The following is a 15,778-nucleotide window of genomic DNA, read 5'->3' as shown; positions in this document are numbered from 1 at the left end:
GGATGTCGATGGCCTACCTCAAACTAAACCCATCCAAGACTGAATTCATCCTGATCGGTTCGCCTGCTAAAAAACACCTTGTCCAACAATTACTCAATTATATGCACCTAGAGGGATTTGATCCACAACGCGGACTCTGCAAAATCCTTAGGCTTCACCATCGACAGTAATCTGTCGTACCAGAAACACAAAGCTAAGAAGTCCCAAATAACCTGGCTCAGAATCTCTGTGTCATGATTCCTGCCCCTCATGTCCCCAGCCCTCCAAGATGTCAGGCTGGAGCCAGGCCACGATCACCTACATGGCCCTCAAGGGCCTCTCCATCCCTCCAAAGACCCACTTGGAGTCAGACTAGGCACTTGTGGCACCAGACTCACTCACTCCCATAGGATAACACTGGGGATTGGACTTGTAGTGCATTGATGGGGACAAGATGGATGCCCCCACATATTTTGGTTCCCAGAACTGCATGTGCGGTCTAGTCTTTTGGGTGTGGTGCAGCCCAGAGACACCTGGGATACCCAGAGACTATTTAAGCCACACCCAGGCTGAGAAACATGCTTTGCGTTTTCTGCACCTGCACCGTGACACTCACCGTGTTCGGATCGGTCTCAAGTAGGCTTGCATCTTTATTCTGTGCTCAGCTCCTACAAGAACACCGTTAGGAACAGCCTTACCTTTCAAGCTCCTTCTGTTCTGCGGGCATCTTCGGCGGTGTCATTCCCATCCTGGCACGCCGCTTCCAAAGGAAAAGGGAAAAGAACGGAAAAAAGGCATTAGTAAGCATTCTGCTAATCTTCGCTTATTTTTAAATACTGTACGAGCTTCAAACGCTTACCTGAATCCCAGCCGCTCTGGGGGAAGTCTGTGTCTGGAACTTCTCATCCATCTGCAAGAGGGAAAAGACACTCCAGTTTAGCGTGGAAACATCTAGAGGCGCCGCACACCGCGCTTACCCACTGCATTTGTTCTTCATAACCGGCATCCACGCTGAAAACACGTTGCGGCACCTAAAAGACACAGAAAAATAACTCAGTTCAAAACAAATATGAAAGGGGTGCACCGCGCATCGCGCTCTCACTCACCTTCAGCGCTACTCATCTCAGCAGCACGCCGCCATCCCCGGATGCCGGCCATCATCTAAGGAAGGAAAGGAACGAAGTTAGAGAACTGTTCAAAAGACTCATTATACTTACCTGTCGGACTCTTGCCAGTGAAGTAACTAGGCAGCAACGAGCCCGCATCAATCAACGCGCCACTGCGCTGAAAGCAGGACGGAGAGCACACTATCCAAGAAAACGAGGTGAGCTGTCGATCAAAGGGAAGGGTTGGACCCCGGGGAAGAAAGGGTTCAAGCACACAGAGACAATAGGGAGTTAAACTCTACCAATCCTGTGTTTCAGGCCCGGTCTCCAGTCGAATAGCCTCCAGGTGAGGGTTCGAGGTCGTAAGAGGTCAGAACAGGCTGAGTGACGTCACCGTGGATACCAGATGAGCGTTACACTCTGCCCTTTGAAAAATCAAACCCTTCATCCTTCTGCAGGACTTCCGTACTGTAGAATAGACACTTGTGGTATCGCACATCGATGGGGGAAATACTCTCTTGACAGGGCCCCAAGTTGCTCTTTTGGCTCCCCTAAAAGCAGCCCACCATGCTGCAACACGTCTTATTACAGGAGCACGGAAATTAGACCGAATGATCCCCATCCTATGCGAACTGCATTGGCTTCCACTTTATGCCAGGATACTGTTCAAAATGGCATGTATCATCTACAAAGCTGTCACGAGTAGCACACCAGTGTACCTGGCAGCTAACCTCCACCTATCTGGTGGCCCACACTCCACGCGCAGCAAATCGACCAAACGGCTTGAATCACAACTCATCCGAAAAGAGAGGACCCACAAACAATCCTGCTCTGGTCATGCACCCACCCTCTGGAACTTGATCGCAGTGTCCGCTCATAATCGCCCCACAATTATCCAATTTTGCAAATCTCTGAAAACATGGTGTTTTCAACAACACCTGACCAAGGACTAATTCAAATGGACGCTCAGACCAACGCACAGACCTCAAAACAGTACTCCACTACTGTTAAAAGATGCCAGCCCAAATGCTGGCTACCCACACTCTGTACAGCACTCTTCTGCTCTTGACCTAGGCCAGTGTTTAAACAATAAAATAAACTATGTCAATGTGATGATTTGTCTTGGGACCTAAGCAGACTGCTGCTACTTCCCGTAACATGGAAAATGACGTCAATCTGATTTTATGACCTATCAGTTGAGTGTGTGGGGTTCTCATACTGACCTGCTCAAAACTACATATGTAAGCATGCGTGCATGATGTGGATAAGCTGTTTAAGCTGCTAAGTGCTTTGATATAATAAATGGCTACATGAATCAATTAATGAAACACACATGTTTGTAGCATATGATAAAACTCTTGCTATACAGCTACTTTGGAATACAAGGCTAATATAGGCCTCTGGCAGCATCTTTGAACATTAAAGCTTTTTGAGTATACCTCTGCTGTTTAAAGCACTCCTGTTGCCGTTTGAAATATTGTAATATTGCAGTATAGAGCACTCTTTAAACATGTTGCACGTGACTTGATCTTTCTTCAAGGCACTAGATAGATTCTACTCGGCCTGGTCAAGATAATGCTAGCTCACTATTATGAGGGGAATTCTGACATGAAATGGTATCTCAATTGCTGCTCCCACCCCGTAGGGCAGAATGCAATGAAATGTCATGACAATGGGCCCAAAAAACGTGGTGTCAGAGTTGCTGGCTATGTCCATCTGCCCTACCTGGTGCCTTCCGAGCAGAGTGGACTTGCTCTCCCAATCGGAGGGGCGAGTCCTCCATCCAAACTTCAGCAGCCTGAACCTTCATGCTTGGTTACTGAGAGGCTCAAAAAACAGGAACGGGTCTTGTCGGACAAGGTCTTCGATGTGCTTTCAGTTTGGAGGCCTGCTACAAAATCCATTTATGCTGACAGGTGGTGCACATTTTGAAATTGGGCCCAGGAGAGGGACCTGGATCCTTTATCTTGTCCTCTGTGTTGGATTTTCTGCTTTATTTAGCATGAGCGGGACTGCGGATTGGCACTGTGAAAGGTTACCTCGCAGCTATTTCTGTGTTCAAGAGGTCCCCAAAAGAGGCCTTGTTTTTCGCAATCCCCACTGTTATACAGTTCTTACAGGGTTTGTGTAACCAGTTTGCTTCCCGCCAGTTTGTGGTTCGGGCGTGGGAGTTAAATTTAGCTATAATATTTCTTATGGGTGGTCTGTTTGAGCCCCTTAATTCCAGTTCTATTACATTGCTCACCCGTAAGGTGATTTTCATGGTTTCCATCACTTTTGCGAGACAGTTGAGTGAGCTCCGGGAATTCATGTTTTGCCTACCTATTTGTTTTTTCCAAAGAGAAGGTGACATTGAGAGTGAGACCCTCCTTTCTGCCAAAGGTGGTCTAGGATTTCCAACTCTCTGAATATCCATCTTCCTGTGTTCATTTTCTCCTCCTCACCCTTCCAAGGCAGGGAAACGATTCCATCTGCTGGATCTAGTACGGGCCCTGAAGTTATACGTATCTTGTACTAGAGAGGCTAGGAAGGATGACCAGCTTTTCGTTGGTTTACGCTGTTGCAAGTGCTGTCATCGATGTGACCAAACAGACCCTGTCCAGATTCATCATTCTCTGCATCTCAGAATGCTACAATCTGGCTGGGATGGGCGTGCCTGAGGGTGTCGGAGCTTATTTGACCAGAGTAGTTGCAGCCACCTCTGTCGGACATTTGCCAGGCGGCAACATGGGCATCTCTGCACAAGTTTGCGAAGCATTACTACTTGGATTCCCTTTGGGCCAACATGCCCATTTTGGTAGGGCAATCCTCCAGAGTTTTCTGGTTTAGGTGATGTCCTTGCTGCCTCACTCTTCTAGATTTGCGTACTGCTGTGGGAATCTGCCATAGATGAGGAATCCATGGCAGAAACGAATCCATTAGAAGAACAAATGACTCATCTCTCGCTAATGTTCCTGCCACTGATTCCTCCTCACCCTCCCTACATGCCCCTCTTGTGGGAAATTAGTAGGCTGTCGGTTCTACAGTACCTCGGCTTCAGAGTGCTCGGGAAAAAGGGTTGCACTGAGGTCATGGGGCAATGCGCCACTATATGGAGTCAGAAAGAACCAACGCTGAGCCGCGCTGTGCCCCCTGGCAGGGGAAACGTTTCTGGAGAACAGCTGCGCTGGGATAGGGCTATCTTGGATGAGGAATCATCCATCAGAAAGAACAGTACCAAGAGGTGAGTAATTTGTTCCTTTATTTACAAATCAAAGGGGTATCAATTGATGCATATTAGCAAACACTTACATGTTGTATTTTATTTCGACATGCGTTGGTCAAAGATGTTGTCACCCTACCATTTTTTCCAATAGAAACAGCTAGCGAACTAAAGCACTTTGGCAATGAATTATACAAGGTCCATGCTTCCATTAAATTAATTTTGTAATATTCTGTCAAAGAATTTCATTTTCTTGACATCAAATATATAATACTTTTCTACGGGGGACAACATACTGTAATTCTACGGATTGTAAACAGGCCAGTATCAAGGTCTTTCAAAAAAAGGTAGCAGGCGCTCCTCTCCAGAAAGAACATGGCATGATAACCTGTTCTGAGATGAGTTTGCAGCACACGCTTTGTGCTCACTGTACCTTTCACAGATGGGAAATACTCATTTGCATAGCAGCCAGGACTTTAAGTGGGCCGGGGCCTGCCGGGCTGGGCCCCGGCAGGCTCCGAAATTTCTTTTTGAGGCGGGGCCCTGCCGGGGCCCACTAATCTCCCCTGGCAGCCCCAGCCACTACACGAAAAGGCTTTTTTTCTAGAGCCTGAAGCTCTCGCTCGTGTGCGAGAGCTTCAGGCTTCAGAAAAAATGCCTTTCAGCCATAATGGTGGCGCCGCACCTGCGAGGCATCCCTTTAATCAAGGGATGCCTGCTGTTATGTTCCGCCCTGCGTCCCGCTATGCGGTGACGCAGGGCGTGCCTACTAAAAGCCCCGCCCCCGCGCTCGGGAGGCAGTTCCGGGGCAGACCATCCACACGTGTGATTCATTGAAACTCCCGCTGGAGCTGCGCCACAGGCCGTGCGGCCTAGCCTAACCCCGCCAGCTCTCGCGCGTGCACGCCGAGGGCTGGAACGTAACAATGGCGACGAGGTGGAACGAGGACCAACACGCGCTCGGCGTTCACGGCGCCTAGGTGGCCCGCAGCCATCGCGGCAACATTTTTGGACACCCGGTGGTGGGGGGGGATCACAGAACTGACCCACCCCAAAAAAAAAAAGACATTTTTTTTTTCTCCTTCTCTCTTCTCATCATCACTCGCCCTCTAAGTGCCGGCCGGGCAGTGTGGAGCCATCTGACATCTGGCCTCCCACACTAGGGGCACCAACAAGAAGTGGCATCGGAACCACATGGAAAAACCAGCACCTGAATTTTACGCCACAGCGGTTGGATACCACAGCAACTCCAGGGAAGGCCCAACTTCACCGCGCTAGTGTTTGCCCACAGAGCTCACGCAAGCACTGACCAGGTACACGTCGACATGGCGGCCGGTACGTCCACCCCTGGGCCCGCCACGCCGTCCAGAATTGCGGCAAACCTATCGCTGACGTCCCCACAGCCTCGCACACAAGGAGGCTCATCGACACTGGTCCAGCCTTTTGACCCCTTTACCGACCCGTCTTCGAGTGGACCCAGATTGCAGCTGTGGATCCAGAAATTCGAGATGGCGATGGAGTGCAAAGATGTGACGTCGGCCAGGAAGATGAAGGTGCACCTACTACTCAGTGTGGGTGACGAGGTGCTGTGCATTTTCAACTCCTTGAATGTTGCCGATGGCCAAGATGCGTACCAAAGCGCAAAAGATGCCCTCACGGCTCACTTTCTCCCCCAACTGAACCCAGACTATGAGACTTTCATTTTCTGCACCACCATACAGGCAGCGGACGAGACCCTGGATGCCTACCACACTCGGTTAAGAAAATTGGCCATGTCCTGCGAGTTCACAAATGTTGAGAGGGAGATCAGGAGGCAGATTATTAACGGCATACAATCAGAAAAACTAAGGCACCTGATACTCAGCGAGAGAGGTATCCCCCTGCAACGGATCCTTGAACTAGGACGACAAAGGGAACTAGCCCACACCAGAGCGGCCAACATGGAGGCCACACTGCACAGACTGCAACCTGCGCTTAACACAGCCATGGTGGCCCAGATCACCAACAAACAATCCTCGAGGGATGAATACAGTGGGGGCTATGGCCAGAACAGGTGGAAACCGCGCATTCCTGGGCCCACGAGTGTGGCTGGTGTGGAGGCCCACGACATGCCGCCGCAACTGTCCTGCGCAAGGCACCACCTGCGGCGCATGCGGCAGGAAGGATCATTATGCAAAGGTGTGCAGATCATCGAGCGCCTCCACGCAGCCCCCACAGAACCTTCCAGAAAAAAACGCGACCAAGAAAAAGAAGCAAGCCAGTGCAAGGAGGGTCGCAGTGGCCAACTCTTCCACGGAGGAAGAAGGGGATGATGTCTCGATAGGGCAGCAAGGACAACGAGAGGAAAGGAAGAAAGATATACCTGGTGTCCGCATTAAGCCAAGGTCAAGGAACACAAAGAAAATCTGTCCGAAGGCGCAAATGCATGGTCACCGTCCAAGACCAGCGCATTCTCATGACCATTGACACCGGCGCTTCGGTGAATGTTATGCCCACAAGCATATTCCAGACTCTAAAGCCTCAACCAGTCCTGAAAAGCACAGACACGCTGTTGTATGCATACGGCAGCCAGAAGCCCCTACCAGTCATGGGCAGGTTCCGCACCACGCTGGAGCACGGCAAAAACAGACTATGGTCGAAAGTCTATGTCGTGAAGGCAGGAATTGAAAGCCTCCTGAGTGGGGACGCAGCAGAAGATCTGGGGGTGGTCAAATTCACCTGCCATATCGATGAGGCCGAAGAGGTGGAGAAAATGCTGAATCAATACCCCAAGCTGCAAGATGGAATAGGCTGCTTGAAGGGCAAAACCATCAGGCTGCACATTGACGAAACAGTACAGCCGAAAGCCGTACGGCATCGGAGGACACCTTTCCACATGAGAGAACAAGTGGAGCAGGAACTCAAGGCTCTGGAGGAAGCTGGCATCATAGAGGCGGTTACAGGGCCCACACCATGGGTCTCCCCGATAGTCGTCACGCGAAAGCCTAAACAGCCCAGAAAGGTCTGGATTTGCATTGATATGCGTCTACCTAACACTGCCATCAAACGAGAACGCCACATCACCCCAACGATCGACAAAATCGTGGCGGACCTCACAGGGTCTTGTGTATTCTCGAAAGTTGACTTGAAGGCGGGTATCATCAACTCAAACTCCACAGAGACTCATGCTACATCACAACATTCTCGACGCATTTGGGGTTAAGGAGATACAAACGCCTGAGCTTCGGGATCTCGTCCGCTGCTGAGGTATTCCAGCAAACTATCCAGGAGGTCATCAGGGGCATCCCTGGGGTCCTCAACGTGAGCGACGACATTCTGATTCACGCCCCCGACAAGAAGGAACACCTCAAGAGGCTTCATACCCTACTGGGCAGACTACAAGAGGCAGGACTGACCATACACAGGGAGAAGTGCGAGTTCCTCAGATCGGAAATCACCTTCTTTGGTTACAAGTTTGGCAGCACGGGCATCTCCCATGATCCCCAGAAGGTTGCAGACATCCAGGCGGCAAGCCCACCAATGACCCCCACAGAAGTACGCAGTTTCCTAGGGATTGCAACCTACTGCGGGAGGTTAATTCGAAACCTGGCCACCCTATCTGAGCCACTACGGGAACTGACGAAAGCAAACGTCAAGTGGGACTGAAGTGCCAAGACTCGTTTGAAAGTATTAAAGAATCCATGTCCGTCGACACCAAGATGGCGTATTACAACACCGAGCTGCCCACAGAACTGTTCTTGGATGCAAGCCCCGTTGGGCTCGGTGTAATCCTAATGCAGGTGACGAGAGAAGGGGAGGAAAGACTCATAGCCTACGCCTCGAGAGCCCTCACGGAAACCGAACAGAGGTACTCCCACATTGAGAAAGAGGCCATCGCCGTGCTGTGGGGGTGCAGGCACTTTCATCTGTACCTATATGGGCGGCGGTTCACAGCAGTCACCGACCACAAACCCCTACTACCCATCTTTGTGGGAACGTCGTCACACTCTCCGGCACGGATCACCAAATGGCTACTACATCTCCAGCAATACGACTTTGATCTCATCTACCAACCAGGCAGTGGAAACCCCGCGGACTTCCTCTCGAGGCATCCGCGAGCGGCAACACAACAAGAGATCCAAGTGGCCGAAGAGACAGAGGAACATATATGCCAAGTGGTTCGCGCAATGAGACCAAAGGCGGTGAGCATCGAAGACATTGAGGCAGAAACTAACAAGGATCCCTGTTGCAATCTAGTGAAAGATGCCATAATCTCAGGGGACTGGAAAACCTTCATGAGACACACACACAACAGAACAGCGGAAGCAAAAGGGTTTCTGTCCGGCATGTTTACCGTCTGGCAAGACTTGTCAATCACAGAAGGCGGAGTGATACTAAGGGGTAACCGCATCGTAATCCCTCTCAGAATACAAGACAGGATAGTGGCCCTAGCGCATGAAGGACACCAAGGGCTGGCAAGGACAAAAGCCTGCATACGGCACAGGGTATGGTTTCCCCAGATCGAGGAACGGGTCGAGACACTCATCAGCACGTGTCTAGCCTGTCAGATAACGGGGGCCCCGCCAGAACCGGAACCAATTCTATCGGCGGCATGCGCCCACTCTCGGTGGGAAACCATCAGCATTGACTTCTACAAGCTACGGGAAGGCCTCCACCTTTTGGTAGCCGTTGATGACCACTCCCGATATCCGGAAGTTGAAATAGTCGAATCCACAGCAGCGGAAGTGGTCATTCCAGCCATAGAAAAAATGTTCGCAACTCACGGACTTCCAACCTCCATCAAAAGTGACAATGGGCCACAGTTCACTGGGGAGGAATTCAAAAACTATCTGCAGGACCTTAATATAAAGTATCACCACATCATGCCGAGGTGGCCCCAGGCCAACGGGGACGCCGAACGCTTCATGAGAACCATTAACAATGTGCTAAGGGTATCCAAGGTGAACGCCAGCCCATGGAAGGTCGACCTCTACCGGTTCCTCAGGAACTATCGGGTTACCCCCCACAGCACAACCGGCATACCGCCGGCGGATTTCATGTTCGGCACTGTCATCCGATCCTCGATTCCGCACCATCCAAGCAGGACCCCGGACGAGGTCAATGAAGGACGCACGGAAATGAGGAGAAGGAGTGCCAACGCCCACATGAGTGGCAAGAGGAGAGCGAGGCAGTCCGATCATCAGGTGGGGGACCAAGTCGTCATGCTACGAAACCCCACCAAATCAAAACTCGACACCAGATACGAGGAACTGCCATGGACCATCAGCGATCGGCACGGAACCATGGTGACTGTGACCCGAGGACACCGTCAAGTGACGGGGAACTCGTGGTTCAAGGCGGTGCCTCGCAACCTGTGGACTGACAGTGAGTGCCACCTGGAAGACGAGGACGCTCAGCACAGCGAAGACGAGCCTAGGTCCATCCCGGATGAGACAGGAGCGGTGGATGGAACCTGGGAACCGTTGGAGGCCCACGGCCTCGAGGAAGTGACCAGTGAAGGTGAGCCAGATCAGGAGCCGGGGGGTGCAGGCCCCGAGAAGGGTGGTACGGTCTGAGATCTGCCACGAGACCACCGGCCAAGTTAAATGACTATGTGTGGTAGTGTAAGGTACCTGGACCACGGACACTAATGGCCTGGCAGTTATTGGTTAAGAGCGTGAACCGATGTTTGAACTCACAGTTGATGCAAGTTAGTGTTATGTATGTTTGTTTTATAATAAAGGAGGAATGTTATGTTCCGCCCTGTGTCCCGCTACGCAGTGACGCAGGGCGTGCCTAATAAAAGCCCCGCCCCTGCGCTCGGGAGGCAGTTCCGGGGCAGACCATCCACACCTGTGCGTGTGATTCATTGAAGCACCCGCAGGAGCTGCGCCACAGGCCGTGGGCCTAGCCTAACCCCGCCAGCCCTCGCGCGCGCAAGCCGAGGGCTGGAACGTAACACCTGTGGGCCGGCGCCACCATTATAGAGAAAACGTGAGGCCGCTGGAAGCAGAGGCCTTTTTTTCTAAATACTGAAACTCCTGCGGATTCGCGGGAGTTTCAGTATTTAGGAAAAAGGCCTCTGCTTCCAGCAGCCTCACCCTTTCGACCTTAATGGTGACGCTGCCCCTCCCCAGCTGGCGAAGGGCAGCGCCACCATTAAGGCTGAATAGGCGAGGCGCTGTCCCCTGCCAGGCAAGCCTATAGAAAATAAATGCAGAGATCAGCACCCTGTCCCCCATGGGGGAGAGGGTGCTGATCTCTACAAAAGGCTGCCTGGCAGGGGTGCCAGTAGCCCATTGAGCCGAGGCTTGTCAAGGGGGCGTGGCCTCACGGGCCAGCAGGACCCCCGCTGTTAGGCCACGCCCCCTCGATGAGCCCCGACTCAATTTGTAGTGCCACTTAAGGCACTGATAGCAGCCATGGACGACCTATGAACCACCACCAGCATTCAGTGCCCCAGGCTACTGTGACATTCTCCCGTCACATCAGCGGAGAAAGAGCAATGAAGCAGTACCATCTCGGTGTGGCGGTAGGAGAAGTTGTGCGCTGCTGTATGATGGTGACGAGCACACACCAGCGGCAGCAAGTGCCCAAACCATCTGCGTCTGATTTGAAGGACACAATCCTACATAACACTGGGTCTTAGCTCAGGGGTACCAGGTACTTGGTCCCCTAACATGAACAAGGACTTTAAACTTCATGGGCTGCCATTGCTGTTCCGCAGTGGATCTACAGAGGACTTAGCCCACTACTTGTAACTTTACTGATCACATCGTCTCGGGTGGGTAAGCTACGGCCAGATTGGCTGGGACAGAGAACCAATCCAGTGACGGCAATGAAAATGACCGTAGGAAGTGTGGGTTATGTGAATGAGGTCAGAGGACAAGGAGGAAGTGGAAGATCAAGAGACAAGCAGGAGGCATGAGCAGTGACATTTGCAAGCGATTACTGGAGAGTAATTTATTGCCTAGTGAGTACAGTGGTACTGCATTGAGTGTGTGAAAATGTGTCAGGCGTGGTTAGGAGGAGGAGAGTGTAAGGGTCAGTATGAAGTGAATGTGTGAGTGAAAAGGGGTGCCGAGTAGTTTGGAGGGAGGAGGAGTGATGTTTGTTTGTTTATTTATTTGGAACAAGGGAAAATACAAAACATTCTTACAGGCCGTGAACAACAAGAATGCAAAATAAACTATCATACTCGGCCTAGCGAAGTTTTAGACAGTGCAAGTGCTATGACACAGGTAGGAAGAAAATGGGAAACAGACAGGCAACTACTGTACTAGGCCTGGCGACATTTCTAGTAGAGCCGGAGAATTACACAAGGTGAGGGAGAGGGGAGGAGAAAGGGGGGAGAGGGAAAAAACAAGCAACTATTGTACTAGGCCTGATGACATTTCAGATAGAGCTGGAGAGGGAGAGGGCAAACAAGTAAGGAGAGGGGGAGGAGACAAACAATTTCACTATCATACTAGGTCCAGGGACAATTCAGATAGAGTAAGTGCACTGAAGAAAGTAAGAAGGGGAGGAGAGAGAGAGTAAATGGAGGGGAGGGGGAGGGGGAGGGGAGAGGAGAAGGGAACAGATTATAAAACGATGTAGGGGCAGAGAAGCGGGATGGGAGAGCGGAAACAGTTGCAGATGTCAGTGAAACACATAATATTATAAGGGAAACAGAAAAGAAGGCAAGGATTCATGGTGACGATGGGCACAGTAAGATCCAACATGAGAGTTGAGAGGGAGAAGCCCCAAGCCCCAAGAGTCAGTGTCCTGAAGTCAAATCCAAGCGTTGGCAAAAGTCATTAACAGTGAACCCTTCCTGAATCAAAACAACTCCTGCAATGAAAGAGGGGGGAATCGGAAGAAGGGAAAGGGGAGGGGGAGGAGGGAGATGAGATCAGGGAAAAGGCAGAGGAGAGGATCTCTAGGGGGGCCTGTAGGGGGATACCAGCAGGGGGGGACATCAGGGGAAATGAGGGGGCAAATATGGAACAACACAGGGGAACAGCGGGGGGGCACAGAGGGAACATCACGGGGTCCAGCATGGGATGGGGGGGCACAATGGGAACATCACAGGGGAACATCAGGGGTGGGGTACACAATGGGAACATCACGGGGGAACAGCGGGGGTAGGGGCACAATGGGAACATCACAGGGGACCAGTGGGGTGGTGGGGCACAATGGGAACATCACTGGGGACCAACGCAGGTGGGGGATGCAGAGGGACCATCACGGGGGACAATCGGGGTGGTGGGAACAATGGGAACTTTACGGGGGACCTTTAGGGGGTGGGGGGCACAATGGGAACATCACGGGGGAACAGCAGGGGTTTGGGGCACTGAGGGAACATCACAGGGTCCAGTGTGGGTGGGAGGGCACAATGGGAACATCACGTGGGGACAAGCGGGGGTGGGGGACACAGAGGGAACCTCATGGGGGACCAGAGGGCGGCGGTAAGCATACTTAAAGTGGACAGGGAGCAGACAGGGCCTTGTCATGGGCCTTAGTCATCAGGGCCGGCTCCCGCCTCCCGGTGGCGGCAATTGGCCTACCTAGGCCAAGGCAGCCAATGGGAGGGGGAGTCGGTCCAGACAAAGGAGGAAGCAAGCCTGATTAATTGCAGTCAACCCATCTTGAAAGGCCAAAACCACATGGGAAAACAAATGGGCAGGTGCAGTATGAGTTCAGAAACCCAGGAAAATGGGTTTAATCCGCCAAGTAATTGTTCTGTAACGATAGTCAATGGAAAAGCACATTTTCCAAATGTCAATTCAAGTTTTTTCATGAAAGTGCGCTCCGGCATTGTAAGCAGCAGAATGACCTAGCTTACCGAACAAACTGCACTGCCAACTGGTGATGCTTCAAGGATGCGTGAGGGCTGCCGGAGCAGAAAAGCAAGGCTCTGGGGCTTGTGAGGAGGGCAAAAATTAGATGATGGAGTAGTAACATCAAAAGGTGAAGGCAAGGCCTAGAAGGAACAAGGGACATGGGAAGAATACAGTAGAGGCGGTATGATATGAAAGGTTATTTATAATGCGCTTAATACCCACTGAGCTATCCTCCCGAGTAGGACCAGGAGAAGGAGTGTAGTCAGAAAACTGGAAGAGGAACAGAAGAAAGTGAGCGTGAGAGGAAGAAAATGCAACAGGGTTTCTGCAAGACATAAACCACATATCCCTTTAGAGAACTGACAACTGGCTAGATTAGTGAAAGTTAGAAATCCCCCGGAGGAGTTTATCAAGATACGGCCAAGTGCCTTTAGTTCAACATCTCAGCTCATTTAGTGATTAGCATACTGAGGGTGAAACACTGGCTGTATAATAGCCTGGGGCTAAGGAGACCTGTGCAAGGGAAGGAGGTTCGTGAAGACTAGAGAGAGAGGGAGGGCCATAGGGCCCACTGATGTTTCAATGAACACCTGTGAACTTCCTCTGCGCTTTGGAGTGATTCTTGTGCCATCTGTGACCGGATGCGAACACGTATTTACATGCTCCATCCCATGTTTGTGTTTAGCTCGTTGCCAAGCGATGGTGCTAATGTTTTATAGTCTTCAACTCAAGCCACCAGGATAAAAGGAGGGAGCGCCTATTACAGCTGGATTATTCATTATTGAATCTGAAACGGGGCCTACTAAAAAAAATATGACCGTCCTTGACAGTCATATCAAAAACAATTGTATTCCAAAAAATACAAACATATGTAAAAAGAAGTGTCTACAAAAAATACAAGACTAAAACACTTTCTTAATCCATAAAAACACAAACCCAATAGTATTCCCACTCTAATCATATATATTTCTTATTCAAAGTTGTTTCTTCAATATCCTATGGTCTTATTCACTTTAATAAGGTGTACTTCTTAGAACAGCACGGTTAATTGCAAAAAACAAATGTTACCAAGAGTGAAGGACTATAAAGTTGAACTATGAAGAATACTTTATGTATAATGGTCCTACTTTTTTCGTGATTATTAGTTTATATGACAACGATCGAGACTTCAATACACAGATCCCACTATCCTGTATAAATGGAAGCCTTCCAGTTGCCTACAAAGTGAAATCAAAAACCAAAATGAAACCTAGGGTTGAACGGTTATGGATAGAAAACGCACACAGGTGCATAAAGTGTATGATTGCTTTAGTTTGGCTTTTATGCATAGCCAAATCTACATGTACCTCTAATGTCTAATTGTATGTGTCCAATTAATAGTGATTATTGTTGTCAGCTGAATACGTGAGGAAGATGAAATAGTGGCTACCAGCCAGCAAAGCAGCTTCGCGGACCTGGCTGCGTACATTGCAGACGTGTTTTGATCATTGAAGGCCTAACCTCGAGGCGTCAATGACACCATCCCGCATGCATGAGCAAAGGGTGGACTCCTCTAATTAGCTGCCTCTGTGCTATGACATACGTGGAGGAACCACCTACATGTTCTGCGCATGAATCCAGCTTTTGGAATCCTTATGCTGAATTATCGGCGGCCAGTCACTTTTAATAAGTCATCCCAATTAAAATGCAAAGTTTTGAAAATGATTTAAAGACATCCACCTGGAGGTGACTATCAAAACATGCTCAAACAGAGAGACGTACATTGGATCTTAGGGTGAATGAGAGCTCAGAATAGGAGCACTGCTTATAACATCAAACTCGAGCAGGGCACTGGGAGAAGCACATCGACTACAGAAAAACCGAATTCTTAGAAGAGAGGCTTTCTTTCAGATTGAGGACAGCACAATGGAAGTGGTTTCCATCAGGGCCGCATAGATGGCTCTGATCTTTCAATGGATAAGTAAGTTTCGTGCATGCAAGGCCTGGAATATTAATCACAATGATATTTGGGATGATTAAATATGTTATCATAGTCAATAATTCACACTTGATAAAGGGACAGTTGAGCCCTGCGACATTTTGTGAATGCTTTAAGAATATTTTAAGTTGGGATACATGAATTAAGAAAGAAATGAAGGGTTCTATGTTAAATATGGTCAAATGTTTGCATAGTGTATTGACATGTAATTATGGTACACCTGGGACACAACTGTTGGTGTCCCGTTTACAGGCAAGCCCAAAGAAGACCCAGCGATGGATGATGGGAGACCACATAAAAGATCCAGTCCAAGAAGTCAATTCACTACTTGAGATTACAGAGAGTAGCTCTGATGTCTGCAACCAAGGGTTCTGTGGTCCTAATCTCAATGGAACGGGGTGTGCAATGAAACTCCTCAACGCCGGAAGAATGGAACAAAGGACCGTCTCAAAATCTCAGGGGCTATTCAGCTGAAGAAAGGATTTTGAAGCAGGGCGGTTTTTAAGCTTTCAGTGGTGAATCCTTGAAACAGGAGGTAGGGAAGTTGCGATTATCCTCTGGATGGCTAGTGCGAGAAACCTAAGGGTATCCCACCCACTAGTCTTCTGGGACTTGTCATCCAGGTGCCCAAGACACGGCCATTGCTTTTGGATCCAGTTCCTGGGGGTGGACCAGTGCAGGAGGATCATCTGGGTGAGGGGTCTTCGGG

The 15,778-nt window shown here is 50.1% G+C and overlaps 1 long non-coding RNA gene across 1 annotated transcript in view; it reads left to right on the top strand.

Moving 5' to 3' along the window:
* The window catches only part of LOC138491393 (uncharacterized), a 163,424-nt gene that overhangs the window by 127,655 nt on the left and 19,991 nt on the right, over positions 1 to 15,778 (top strand). The gene's annotated exons all lie outside the window — the stretch shown is intronic.

Source organism: Ambystoma mexicanum, chromosome 10 (assembly GCF_040938575.1).
Source record: "Ambystoma mexicanum isolate Mex_15411 chromosome 10, UKY_AmexF1_1, whole genome shotgun sequence".
NCBI lineage: Eukaryota > Metazoa > Chordata > Amphibia > Caudata > Ambystomatidae > Ambystoma > Ambystoma mexicanum.
The sequence above is the reverse complement of the archived record's forward strand: the minus strand, read 5'-3'. Positions and strand labels throughout refer to the sequence as shown.